The 12,504-nt window shown below is 39.5% G+C and overlaps 1 protein-coding gene across 5 annotated transcripts in view; it reads left to right on the forward strand.

Annotated features, from left to right (window-relative positions):
- Positions 1 to 12,504, forward strand: part of mid2 (midline 2) — a 158,901-nt gene that overhangs the window by 43,813 nt on the left and 102,584 nt on the right. For 2 of the 5 annotated variants that reach the window (XM_044126915.1, XM_044126918.1), the window contains exon 1: positions 6,629 to 6,899. The exons of 1 other annotated variant lie outside the window; for it this stretch is intronic. The gene's annotated coding sequence lies outside the window, so the exon portion shown is untranslated. Of the gene's footprint in view, positions 1 to 6,628; positions 6,900 to 7,004; positions 7,142 to 12,504 lie in introns of those variants that run through there. 2 more of the 5 variants (XM_044126919.1, XM_044126917.1) reach the window with 2 other exon arrangements.

The following is a 12,504-nucleotide window of genomic DNA, read 5'->3' on the forward strand; positions in this document are numbered from 1 at the left end:
GTGAAGAAGGCAATGCAACTGTGATAAGAAAGTCGAGGCACTGTCTCTGTTGACAACACGTGTTCATGCAGCTGTTGCCATTCATTGAACATGGATTTTTTTTTTTGATCAGACTCCAGTCGCTTGGTCTTAATTCTCTGCCAGATCACATCTAATCTTTCTGTATCAATCAGATCTGACCCCGTCCCCACTGCGGCTCTAATCTAAATCTGTCTAAATCTATTTGATGTGCATGCTGGAGTAAGTGCGAGAGTATGCAAAAATTAATGGATTCAGCTTTTCTACTTGAGGCTGTATGTCTGTGTTCATTAACTGCAACCTTTCCCACTTTCTAACAACAGTACAGCACACAAAACCACAGACTGCAATCTGTGCAGATAATTATTGTTTTCTATGGGTAAATCCTCCTCTATCTGTACTATTATTGTCAGAATGCCATCATTCAAAAACTCCTCATTTTCACTTGAAAAGATTTCTACATTTGTATTTTCTTCTTTGATTATATTGCAAAGTATTTGCAACCTTTGGTGGTGAGACTCAAACTAGAAATGTGGACAAGCTGACTTTTCATAATCAATAATCACATGAGTATAAAATAAAACTCCAACATGGTATAATGACAGGATTCCACCTGTGCAATAAGTGCAGTGATGAAATTTACTCATCTCTAAATATTTCACAGTTAAACATTATTGATACTGTAATCAAGTGTAATGCAAAACTTTGGATGGTCAAATACCTCCAAAGCATTTGTAAACCACCACAATTAGACTGCAGAGAAGTGGAGTTAAATGTCCATTGCCCTTCTCTTCAGAAAGATTTGGGACACAACCTGTAGGATTTAGGACTAAGACTGAGGCTACAGCAGTGAAATAGAAATCACCCTTACAGTTAGTGAGTTTTTTAGTTATTTATTCTCCACAGTAGAAAAAACAGTGGCATAAAACAAATGTAGACACCTGCTTTAAGGTTTCAGCTCCTAAAGATTTCAGTGCTCAAAAGCAAACAAAAGAGTTTTTTTCTGAGTGTTTTTCTTGATCACCTCATTTTGCAGCACACAGACAGACGAGTACAATGAGTCTCTGATGAGCAGTGGGCTTTGGGAGAGGAAAGAGGAAAGAGAGGAGCTGATGCATATCCTCTGGACTCACGCTGTTTGATGGTACTGGTCATTTTTCATGGCAGCATGCATGTTGACGTCCATGAACGTATTTTTTCTGTGTGCGTTTGTTTATGTGGCGAGCTTGCACATGCACTCACATACACACACACACCCAGAGAAGTGTTGTTAAGCTGATGGTAATTTGATATGTGCTTTGCCCCAATGCCTGGGCCACAGCAGCACAATGGCAAGGCCAAGTCTCCGTCGTCCAACGGGTTTGCTGTCAACAGCAGCCTCACTCCTTCAGCTTGTCCTCATTCTGTCACTTACCCTTCGTCCTTCATATGAATTCATCACTTTTTTCCTAATGCCAATGTTAGCTGAAAGAGCCTCTTTTATATAAATACCATCAAACATGAGCTGCTTCTGTGAACTTGTGCAGATATCATAGACATACATTCACTTCTGTTGTTGGTTAAAAATGTTTAATTAGTCAGATGGCTGTTGGTTCAGTTCCTTCTTCTCCCCTGCACACAATTATTATTGTTGATGGACAAGAGACTGAACATTCCCCCCACCCTCCACACACACATACCTCTTGCTGTCACTTGTGCATGATGGAGATATGTGCCTCATGTATAAGTTATAAGCTTCATGGATTTGTCAGTAAATGTAAATATTGCAGTAAAACTTGGAAAATGGTCCATCACAGCTCAAACAGTACTGCACAACTTTGTGTAAATATCATTCCAGGTCTGATGATCATTGATATAGATCTTATTAATAAGACATCACAATATTGCTATTCTAATTGAAGTCTGTCTTGATTTGCACCATGGAACCGCAGTATCAGTGGAAAATTGTATTAAAACCTCCAGGAAGAAGTACATTAATCTTGACACCTATATTTATGTTTGAGACTCTGTTCTGATCTAAAAAAGGGAGAAATTATTTATTTTCTCTAATAAAGCCTGTTGTTGCCTAGTAAAGGCTGATTGTTGGGCTGGCTCACAACACTTGGTTATTCTGTATTAGAAGCAAAAACTGCAATAAAAACTAAGTTTTTTGAGGCAGCATTTTGGGTATTCATTGTTGTCTGACTTAACCTCATTCTAGAAGAAAGCTGACAACCAGTGAGATTTCCTAATTGTTGTGCTGGTAATCACTAATAGCAAAACAGAGTTATGACAATAGACCCTTTTGGATTATAGTTCTACAAAAAAGCTTTCTTATCATCCAAGCATTTTTGTGGATTTTGGTGGGGTGTGACATAACACATGCAGCATTCATCTAATGTGCAGGATTTTCTCTAGTGCTGAGCTCTTTGTCTCAATATAAGTTCTTTAAATAACAGGCATTTTGTTGTGTATCAACCTCAGCGTGTCTTATCTGCTTCAGATTCTGCTAATCGGCATGTTTCTTACATCAGATTGGTGCTGGATGATGATGTCACTGCTCTGTGTGGATCAGCAAACTCCTGGTGCTGCAGCTACTGGATCTATTGCTTTGTACTACATGACACTCGTTCCGTGAGATCATGTTATCGTGTCACAGTTTATAGTGATTATGAATTTATGACTACCTCCAGAGGTGGATCAGGAGCATAATGTGGATTGCCTTCAATTCTTCATTCCATGTTGGGACCTTTCAGTTGATTGTGAAGCATATTAAATGCATGTAAGTATGAACTAAAAAGGCTAATGTACGTCTCTCTGTTTTAGGCATTCAACCAGTAAAAGAACACACTCACTAATAAAGGCTGTAAAATGTTACATTTGATAGTAGTTACCTGAGATCCAAATGTAGGCTCGCAACTTTTGATTTTGATGTATGGCAGCAATATTTGATGCAAACAAATCAAATATTGATTTGTTTGCATATAACAACTCTCAACTCAAACTAGAAATGTGGACAAGCTGACTTTTCATTACAAAGAGAATGCGCCACAGCAGGAAGGTAACCAGTGCTAGAATTAGAATCTACGTTCTATCTTTGTATCACTGCTAAGAGTAAAAACCTACAGCACAAGTTTTCAAGGAGTCAAGCCAGGATTTGATCATCTTCAATTCAAAATCTAAAATACGTTGGTCAAACCTGAACTTGATTTTCTTCACTGAACAGAGAAGGGTTAGAACCCACTTTAAGATTGTGATAACACAAAATGTTCATATTAACTCATTTTTACCTTGAGGACCAACATAGACGAGCACAAAATCCATATATATAGTCTAGTCAGATATAGAATGAATTATCATGCACTGATTAAACACTTTTCATTTGTTAAGGCAAACCATTGCTAGACTTGATGTTAAACAAGAGATTGCTTAACAACAATATCTTCAAAAATGTTGTTAAGCATTTTGAGCCCAATATCGTGTCTTGTTTTGTCTCATAAACTGGCTGTATTGCTATATCCCTAAAGATGACAAACGATTCTGCTTCATCATTTGGCATCAGTAAGCTCAGCGTAAGTCAAGTGAAGTAGTACAATATCTGCCAACTTTCTCTGCATACATTTCCAGTCTGCCCAAGCCAAAAGGTTTCTTTGTTACTGAGAATCTTAAGACTGTAATCCATTGCTATCAGCCGTATATTTGCTAATATGGTTGCTGTAATCACACGGGTGTTACAGCATAATTGGAAGTGAGTCTCAGTGGCTCAGAATGAAAAAGAGAGAGATTAAAAAAGAAGCTGGCTTCAAACAAAATGTCAATAGCAATCCTGTGACCAATCGCTGCGGTAAAGAAAGGAGATGCTTTGAACACACGGTGAGTAAACATACATTAATGCTCGCCAACCCACAAAACACTGAGTCCATTTAGAGTGCCGGATGCTAAAAGCTTCAGCTCAGTGCTGCTTACTGCCTGGCTCAGAAAACTCAGATGTCCATGTGGTCAGCAAGTGAAGACAGCACTGGTAGGTGCCTCAGGCTGAATCCAGGCTTAGCTTGCACAGTCAATCAGCCAGGCGTTCTTTCAGGCTCAAAGGGTAAAAGACCTATTAAAACTCAAAATACCTCCTGCCGGGAATAGGCACGATATTCACTCGTAACTTGGTCTTACAGTGTACTCAGTGCAGCATGTTATTTTTATAACTTCACTTACAGAGACAGCTTAAATAGGAAGAACAAGATAAGGTACAGTTTCAGCTCTGTATTTTATCACAACAAAAGTCTTAAAGTTGCTTAAGTGGAAATCACTTTGATTCACAATGGTGTGCATAACTTTTCTTATCATTTGATCGGACTGAAGTTCTTGTCAACCTGTTTGTCTGGTAGCACGACTACAGCTCTTTATGTAACAAAGGAGCCAAGTAAACAGAAATAAGTAAACCTGATACGGTCAACTCAAAGCACAGCTGTTCAGCTGATTGTTCACATGCAAGGTTTTGAATATTGAATATTGTCCCCCATATTGAATATGAGGGACAAAAAGCAGGTTTTATTGCCTTGAAATGTGTTTGCAGAGACTTTGAAGTTAGACAGATGGGCAAATATGGTGAGTTGTGAACTTAAAGGTTGTGAGCGAGCCCCCAGACACCTTGCATGGTTACATCTTGTTGATAGTCTGAGGACACACCTGCTTGTAAGGACACACCTTGTCTGGCACTGTTCAGCTCTCCCTGTTGTGTTGTAGAAGCAGAAATCTGAGTCTAACCTCTGTCCTAGTCAGCAAGTAACACTGCTTAATTAATCAGACCTTGCACCAATGACTCTATTCACGTTGAAAGACTGGTACGTGACTATTTTTCTGACACATTTTTCAATACAATAGTTTTATGTTCATGGTAAAATAATAAGTGATGTCTGCACTATTGAAGGTAGATTATATTGTGCCTGTGTTTATTTTGAAAGGGTGACCTCACTGCAAAAGCAGCAACAAAGCATCAGACGACGCACACAAAAAAGAAATACGTGCCACGCTGTCGCAGGTCAGACAGGTGCAGGTCACGACAGGCAAACGGCAGCGACTCGCCGGGCCAGTCTGCCTCTTAACCCCTGCATTGTTTCCAATTAAACACACACATGTTCAAGTGGCAGAACAAACATGAACAGCTGATCAGAAGAACAAAGTTCAAAGAAAGCCCTGGGACGTCGTCCTTTGTGAAAGTGTTTATACCTCCTGAACTTTCTCCATGTTCTATCAAACACAAACCGAATGTTTGATGATGGACCAATACAAAGTAGCACATAGCTATGGAAAGGTATACCTGGTTTTCAAAATTTTGTGCAATTAAAAATCCTAAATATGTGTCCTGCAATTGTATTTCATCCCACTGAGCCATAGCTTTGTTGGTAGGACCAACCCTTTGACTTTGGCAGAGATTTTTTTTTTGTCGTTGTTTTGGTTAGCCAGATAAAATAGAAAGCATCCGTGAATATCAAATTCCATCTTCCTATCCAGTTTGAGCTGCTTCCCTTCCTCTGCTGAAGTAAAGCATCCTGTCAACACCCACCACTGCTAAATGGGCCATCTCATGGCTTTCCTCCAACAAAAACTGTCTTTTTGAAACATTTCAGTCGAACCACCCAGAGTAACCACAGGCATTTTTGTTGTTTTACTAATTCCATTGTCCAGTCTGTCAGTTCATGGAAACAGTTTTGCCTTCAATACTTCTTCCATTTTCAGAAAATTGACTGTACAATCCTCTGTAAGATGTTCACAAGCTGGGATTTTGTTGTATGTGCTTTAAACATTTCCAGGGCTTCGTCCCTGACCTGTCTGCTGTGCTGCTTGGTCTTCGTGATGCTCTTTGTTTACTGATGTTCTCCAGCAAACCTCTGAGGCCTTCACAGAACAGCTATAGATGTAAACACTGTTTCACACAGCTGGATTCTTTGTACTAATTAGGTGACTTCTGGATTTTATTCAGGGGCATCACAAATGGTGTTGTGTACAAATGCACAACAAATTTCTCCGATTTTATTTTTATATGTAGAAATGCTATGCATCTTGTCCCTTCCACATTACAAGGATGGTTGATAGAATTAAAGCATTATGTTGCTGTTATTAAAAAATATCTGCTTAAGTCTAGATCTATGAATATTTCAACTGATGCCCCTGGGCCATTTAGGATTTAAGGCTCTAATTTCTCTAGTTTCCTGCTTTACTAAATGATAATAATGAAAAGTCTATGATGTTTAATTACAAATCTGCATTTATTGCTCAGGGTTACATCATTTTCCAAAGTAAGAAAGTGGAAAAAGAAAATGTGGCCACATTTGTCATGCTTAGTGGAAAACGGCTCCATGAAGGTGAATTAACCCTATGTGACCTCACTGTCTGACTCCTCGAAATTCTTTAAATAAATCCGCCTCAAACTGTGACCTGCAGTCTTCTGCTAAAGCACACATTCAGTGAGTTAACTAGGCGTTAACACTTTGTGCTCCGCAGTTCAGGCGGGGCGCGCCGAAACCTTGTATCTGCTGGCTTCTGCGTTTTGTATTGAGAGGGTAGGAGGAGCCGCTTTTCCTGTGATTGTCCGCCTCCCTCCCTTCCTCCTCTTGCTCTCTTTCCCTCTCTCGTTTTTTCCAAAGTTGAACATTTCGCTTTGCCTGGGAGCTTTCGCCGGCGGAGCGGCACAGCTGACTTGCTCTGAGTCTGGCCGACAGACGGAGCGCTCCGGGGGCTGTCGTTTTGGAGTTCTTTACGCGGGGTCTCCAGCAGAAGGAATTGAGTCATTTGCAGTACCCAGACTAGCTCTTTAACCGAGTTCTGTATTTTTTTTCTCTCTCCCTAAATCATATCGGGATACTTCCAAGATGTCACAGGAACAGAGCGTCGGGCACGTAAAGCTGGTAGGTGTCTGAAACCCCTCCCCTTGTCCCTTGGAGGTGTCTGACTCGGTCTTGGTGTGAAGTGAGGCTCAGCTCTGGCTGCGCTCGCACACACACAGGCGGAGAGACGCCCGGGAATAGAAACAGGAGCCGGTGGTTATTTTTTCCCACTGTCAGCGGGGATTTTTCTTTAACTTGACGCGTCTGGCTTTATGCTTTTCTCGTGAGTGGACACGAGTCGAAAGCGTATGACCATGTCTGAGGTAGGCTGCTGGTAATTACTGATGAAACTTAAGAGACTGATTGTTTCCCCTTTTATTTTAGAAAATAATTGAAAATAATAGCATTTAAATGGAGGTGCTTGCTGTTTATGTAATAGTTTATCAAAGTGTGCAACGGAATTGTCGGATCCCACTCATTTTGGTGATGACAGTAACATTAAAAGACGCATAAAAGCCGGTCAGGATCCAGTGGCTGAACTGTTGACAGCTGGTCTTTTTGTCGGGTTCTTAGATCTCAATGAAAATTAATGCGTCGGCTGTCTGCTTCTTAAATGCCAATACACTACATCTGTTTTACTGTCTTCCTTGTTCTAATGTATGATTTAACACTTTTTTTTCTGAGTTGCTACACCAAAATAATTAACACAGACCCCTGATTCTACAAGTCAAATCTCAAGTGGTTTGCAAAAGTTTTCATTTCCCTTAACTTTCTTCCCAATTTGTTACAAGTTACAACCACAACTTCAGTTGATTTTATTTATGTTTGATGGGATAGATCTACACAAAGCACTGCATGATTGAGAAGTTCTTTGTGAGAACTTCACTTTGCTTCAGTCAGAGCAACATGTTTTTGGATTGTTGTTCCACATCCTCTGCATGTCTTGAGTAGGCTGCAGACATATTTTTCTCCTTCTTTGCAGACCATCTGAAGTTCAGCCAGGCTGCATAGAAAACAACACAGATTCTCAGTTAGATTTAGATCTGAACTTTGACTGGGCCATGGCTGTACATTTGGAATCATTGTCCTCCAGGAAAGTGAACCTCCACCCATCTTTTTGGTATCTCTACCATGTTTTCTCCCAGAATTACCATGTATTCAATTTCAACAATCTTCCCACAAACTCTGCTTAACTTCAACTGTTCTTCACAGCGTCATGCTGTGAAGAACATCTCCACAGCATGATGCTGATGCTGTTGGATTAGGATGGAGATGGTGAGGTAAGGGTCATGTGTAAAGTAAATTTTATGCCACATAATGTTTCATAGTACACATAGACACTCTTCTGGCCAGAGCAGCTTCATTTACATCAGGGGTGTCAAACTCCAGTCCTCAAGGGCCGGTGTCCTGCAACGTTTAGATGTCCCTCTGCTGCACCACAACTGAATAGAATAATTAGGTCATTAGCAAGACTCTGGAGAACTGGTCTACACAAGGAGGAGGTAATTAAGCCATTTCATTCCAGTGTTTTGTACTTGTGGCACATCTAAAAACTGCAGGACAGCGACTGGAGGACTGGAGTTAGAGACCTGTGATTATCATTTTTGTTGTTCCCTACATGACAAACTACAACACGACTTCTTTATCAGCAATGACTTTCTTCTTGCCAGTCTATAAAGGACTGTACTTACTTTATTAACTAATTCTCCCAATTACCATTATTATATGTACACCACACTTGCACACTATATATTTGTTTTTTTTTTTTTTCCATATTGCAATTATATACTAATTTACATTGGGCTATCACACCAAATGCTAAAAAAAAAAAAAACATTCAATTTTGTTTTAGTATTCTTGATAAACTATAAAAGGGGTTATAAAGATAAGAAAACTTCTGCAGTACTTCTTCTGGAACAGTGAAGTGAGCTATGCTTCCCCAAAATTAAGGCTGTGTCAAATTGTGATAAAATGCACAAAGTTGTCAGAGAGGTGTTGAGCTGTCACCTATAATTTATTTGTGGCTTGTGCTGAATGCCAAACATAAAACTCAGTTGAGCTCTGCTAATCCTGCTGAGCTCAGCTGACTGTGTGAGGGAGCACGATTGCTGTTCATGCTGCTTTGAGTCCCTTTGTATGTGCTGCGCGGCGGGAAGCATTAACCTCTCATGTTATTTGATAATGTTGGCCTTGTAAAATGTCTGGCTTTTCGTTGGCAGCCACCTTTGTCTGAATCAATAACTCATCCATTTTCTCTTTCTCATTGCGTCTGTGGCACCTGTTTGAGCACAATGTGCTAAAGATGAACTAAGATACAAACCAAGTCATCCTAGTTTATGCTTTGTCAGTACACTGGGACGGAGATGCACCACAATCAGTCAACCAGGGATTAGCTCGAGCCCCTCTGGTCGGTGTTAACACTACCTCAGTCAAAGAACGTGTTGTGTTTATAAGATAAAAAATCAGATAAAATTTAAATCGAAACTGTCATGTCAGATTGCAGTGTAAAACCTGAGTTTTGGTATTGGCTGGGAAAATCACTATCAGTGCATTTCTACACCAGCTTAAGTACTTTCCCTACTTCTGTTTTTCTGAAGGTCTGGAAGCTTACTGTCTCATACCATTGCACAACACATCTCATCAGACTGATTACACATCAGCACACTCGTGGATGCTTCCATCTCAAAGAGACAAGAGCAGAATCAATGCTCCAGGCTGCTGCTTAAACCTTCAAATGCCATACATTTGCTTTGCTGACAGTCTTTCTATCTATAGGCTTGTTTCCTGTGGTCCCTTTCCGCTCCTCCTCCCTTCCTCTCTCCTGTCTCATTCTATCCATCTCTGTCTTTACCCTAAGGAAAAGTGAGTGTTGTTTTCTGTTTGAGCCCCCAGGTATAGTCACGCTTTCCTCTATAGAATTGTTATAGTTTTAAAACCAACCTATTTGGTCTTTCCTTCTGCACATTAATGCTCATATATTCACTCAGAATAAAACGTGAATCATGACCTACTGAATTGGTTTATAGTTATCTTTAAGATCTCGAATCTATGATATTAAAAGAAAATCTTTCGCAATGTCAAATGCCTAATCTTCTTGCCCTGATTTATCACTAAATCCTGTTTTAGAAAAACTCAAAGCAGACTGTTTTGGTGTTGACAGATTTGTTAGTGATTGATGGTGTTCATTGTTAAAACAAACTCTTTGTGTAGTGTAAGAGAAAGCAGCAGCTTATTGATCAAATTTCCAGTAGGCTCCCATCATTTCAAAATTGAACATCTGTAATGACAAGCATAGCTTAGAACCTCAAAAGTATAAAACAGAGCAATTGTACTTTATGTTCAACCTTCCTGTTATCTGCTCGACATCTTTTTCTCTCTTGATTTCTCTTGGTCTGATTGACTCACATGTCTCAACATGTGGTACAAAATACAATTTCCATTTAACAAGTCTTTTTATTCTTAGTCTTCTTCTCAGTAACTGAGTGAAAAGTGTTTCTGTTCATCATAGTCTGGTAGCTCTTACGTTTTATGTGGTCACTGAACAAAGATCAGATTTTCAAGAGAGAGGGCAGCTGATTATTGGTCATAGTCAATCAAACAAAAGATAGGCCGCTGCATGTACCCAGTGGACGTCTTTGTACATTTCTATAACAAAGGATCATAAAATAATGAGATAGTGAAAAGTCAGTTTCAAAGCAGTACGTCCTTACTCTTCACAGTGTCGGCTGTCAAAAATATCTCTGATTTCCCTCTTTGTTCTGTTAAATAATTTATGGCATGTATCGTAGTTTGGCATTCTGTCTTCAGGTTTCTGTCAGATCATAAATCAAGTTTTCTTTTCCACACATAATTATGTCCTCAAATGTCCTTGCACACTAAATCTGAAGGATAATCCCGTCTTCTACATTAATTAATTCAAGCGAGGCCACCTTTTTCTGACAAGACCTTTTTCATCTTGATTTCAGATATAACGTGAGTCTGATGTCTAATTCCATCTGACATTAAAATGTCCTTCCCCAAAAAATCTTCCCCTTTACATGGAGGAAACTTTCAGGTGGCAATTCTGCCAGCTTCCAGGATCATATTTACAAGAACATAATATTCGAACATCACGGCAGGAGCAAGTGGGACCCAAATACAGTTAATCTGTGGGTGGACAGCTTTATGCAGTCAAGGCACATACCTATAGAAGTTATGCATTCAAACTCCTTGTGGTTTTAAATCATTGCCCTCTGCTCCACGCTTTGCCATTAGTGACATTATTCCAGCTTTGTGCAACAAATCTAGAAAAGTGAAATTCCACTAATTCTTCTCAGCAGGTCTACTAAATCACAGATGTCTCTGTGTACCTTCTCTAGAAAAAATAATCACTTCTGCATCTCAGAGACTGCCAAAATGCTGCCAACATTTTCAATTTTTTTTTTCCATCACCGACAGAGGATGAAGATGAGCAGTTTTGCTGTCCTCCTGTTATGCCTTCCTGTTATCTAGTTAAATACACTCTCTCACAGCCAGTATGAACCACAAACTTGACTCAACATGTCAAACAAAATAGCTTTCTAAAATTCTATAGTTCTACCCAGCACCGGCTAAGATGAGTCCACTACCCTTAGTGGATATCCACATTGAAGCTTTTGTCAGGGCACCTTGATTGCACTTCGCATGGTTTGTAAAAAGATCACATTTGTGGGTTTCAATCTTGCCAGTGACCTGGATGATTGACCCGTTTATCGTCTGCCTCCAGTCTGCCTCCATTTGCATTAAATGGAAAGTGTCAAACTCGACTTCAAAGATGAGTAAAGGAATATGTTTGCACCCTAGTTGTGCACATTAGGTGATCACTTTACAGCATCCAAATTATTAAAACCCAGATTCATTTAAGAAATCATATTAATTGTCTAAACTGTATATTGAGGAGAAGTTGCACATTCTATGATGGAAAGCTGGCTGTAATAAATTATGAAAAGGAAAACTCCAAATTCATTCAATAAAGGACGTGGTTTCAATCTGAAGCACTGATCAAGGGGATAGCTGTGGGAGTTCAAACCCACGCACCATGGAGATATACGATGCGGTAGACGCCCACATATTTCTGTTCTGATACTTTCATTGTACTCAGTGCAGTCAACGTCCATAACAAGGGGCATTCTGGACCACCAGAGTTATAGGGGGTTCACTGCACACATTAGGAAATTATTAAGCAATGCACCAAACATCCCAGCACTCTAAAACCAGTCTCATTTGCATTTTTGTCTTAAATTAAATCTTTCTTTGGTGAATGGGAAGGTTAGGTTTGGTCGAAAGTATAAAAGAAGTAATTGACTATTAAGGCGAGACAGAATCTTTATTTTTTTTTTCCTCAGAGGGATTTTTATCCATTTTAGCTGCCAATTTTTCTAAATTTGTGACATTCTTAGTGTTTTTTAAATACTACTCTGTTAAATATACCCACAGAGGACATCTTTGACAGTTAAACTGTGAAACTTTGAGGGCCTTGTTTTTCTTCCCACTGTTGTATCTAAAAGGACAAAGAATAATCTTGTGATCCAGAGTTCAAAATTGGGTCTCAAAAGTTACACAAGTTTTCCACTCAGTTTTCTTCAGTGCAGATTGGATTGTTTCTTTTACTTTCATCTGACAATTTCAAACTTTTGAACCTGAATTTTAAAGCAATTCTGCATAAAGA

This window comes from Gambusia affinis, linkage group LG09 (assembly GCF_019740435.1).
Source record: "Gambusia affinis linkage group LG09, SWU_Gaff_1.0, whole genome shotgun sequence".
NCBI classification, from domain to species: domain Eukaryota; kingdom Metazoa; phylum Chordata; class Actinopteri; order Cyprinodontiformes; family Poeciliidae; genus Gambusia; species Gambusia affinis.